The sequence below is a fragment of the Cyprinodon variegatus genome, unplaced genomic scaffold, assembly GCF_000732505.1.
Source record: "Cyprinodon variegatus isolate N-32 unplaced genomic scaffold, C_variegatus-1.0 Scaffold1739, whole genome shotgun sequence".
Taxonomy (NCBI): Eukaryota; Metazoa; Chordata; class Actinopteri; order Cyprinodontiformes; family Cyprinodontidae; genus Cyprinodon; species Cyprinodon variegatus.
The window spans coordinates 17,913-20,208 of NW_015152192.1; positions in this window are offsets into that span (position 1 = coordinate 17,913).

The following is a 2,296-nucleotide window of genomic DNA, read 5'->3' on the forward strand; positions in this document are numbered from 1 at the left end:
CTATGTAGATATTGCACCAAAAACCAGACATTTGCAGCTAGAATAGTCATTTACCACATTAGCAATGTATAGAGCATATTTCTTTAAAGTTAAGACTAGTTTAAAGTTATCTTCATTGAAAAGTACAGTGCCCTTCCTTCAAAAATAAGGACATTTTAATGTGACCCCAAACTTTTGAATGGTAGCGTATGTGCAGAATTAACTGTTTGACCATGATTTGAGCTCAAATCACTCTTTCACTTATTGTTTTAACACACAGCTAGTAGGGCGTGCGATAATAAACAATATTTAACAGCCAAAATAATATCTGATTAAATAAGATATTTACAACCCTACCGGGGAGGGCAATGCATATCTTAAAGTATCAGAAAATATAAATTGCCAGCTGACTGGAAATTGAATACAACAGTTATCCACAACATTAATATGTCATTAAACCTGAATAGGAACTCAATATTAAAATCACAACAATCGGCAGGTCCACTTGTGGTTCCTAGAATTTCTAAAAGTAGAATGGGAGGCAAATCTTTCAGTTATCAGTTCAATTCAGTTTATTTCTATAGCGCCAATTCACAACACGTCATCTTAAGGCACTTTACAGTTCACCAGATCATCCAGTCAAATTGATTTAAAGTTTTCTATCAAAGGAAAACCAGTTGATTGCATCGACTCATTGACTCGAATGCAATCCCTCACACAAAGCATGCTTGTAGCGACAGTGGAGAGGAAAATCTCCCTTTTAACAGGAAGAAACCTCCAGCAGAACCAGGCTCAATGTGAGCAGTGTGAACACACAGCCAGGCAGACAAGCTCCAAGCCAACTCCCATGTCAGAGGATGAAGAGAGTACGGTACATCCAGTCAGTAACAGTCAGAGAAACAGGACTACATTGGAAAACAGGCCGATCTCCAACATCTATAAACAAAGGTGTTGATGGAAGCAGCGCAGCTGATATTTCACTCCAGGATGTTGTCACAACCAAACAGGAACAGATGAGGTGAAGCTACTATGAGAAACACAAGAGAGAGCATAACGTTAGAGATTGAACTAACAGATTCTGCAGAGCGGGAGAATAGACATAGAATGAAACAGAATGATGAAATGGGGATCCATATGTCCTCCAGAAGTCTAAGTTTATAGTAGCATAACTATAGAGATAGCTCAGGATAACCTGAGCCACTCTAACTATAGGCTTTATCAGAAAGGAAAGTTTTAAGCCTAGCCTTAAAAGTAGACAGGGTGTGTGCCTCACGGACTAAAACTGGTAGTTGGTTCCACAGGAGAGGAGCCTGATAACTAAAAGATCTGCCTCCCATTCTATTTTTAGAAATTCTAGGAACTACTAGTAAACCTGCAGATTGAGGGTGAAGTTCTCTACAAGGGATATAAGGAACAATCAGATCTCTGATATAAGATGGAACTTGGCCATTTGAGGCTTTATATGAATACACTAAATAGACTACATTATAGACTCGATACCTGTCATGATCTGGCCTGTTTGCTCCTCCTTAATTAGTAATTCCTTTCACCTGTCGTTTTCCCTCCCTGCCTCAGTTATCATTTATTCCTCTCACCTGTTTCCTCTTGGTTATATTCAGTTCAGCCTGAGCATTCAGTCCCAGGTCATTATTAGGAGACCAGTTTTAAGTCCTGCATCAAGTTCTGGTTCCACATCCTGTCTCGGCTACCCTCTTCCACTGAGCCTGCTCATCTGCACCTGATCCTGTCTGCTCCTGTGCGTGACCACCTGGTCACGCTTTCTGACCTTGTCAGACTCTGAACCCTCATGGGAGCCTGTGGATGCCTGGAAGTCTGGATCCTGCCACCTGTTCTGTTCCTGGACTTCAGTTCAGCTTTCAGCACCATCATCCCACAGCATCTGATGGGCAAACTGAAACAGCTGGGATTCAATACAACCCTCTCCCATTGGCTGTTAGACTTCCTCACCAACAGACCTCAGTCAGTGTGGGTCGGACAGAACACCTCTGATGTCATCTGTCTAAGCACAGGCTCCCCTCAGTGCTGCATCCTGAGCCCCCTGCTGTTCACCCTTATGACACATGACTGCATCCCCAAGTTCACCACCAATCACATGGTGAAGTTTGCAGACGACATCACGGTGGTGGGCCTCTTCAGAGACGACAACGACCTGGACTACAGAGAGGAGGTGGAACAGCTGGTGGACTGGTGCAAAGATAACAGCCTGATCCTGAACATGGAGAAGACGAAGGAGATCATCTTGGACTTCAGGAAGAACCGGCCTAACCATGCTCCACTGCTCATCAACAGCTCAGAT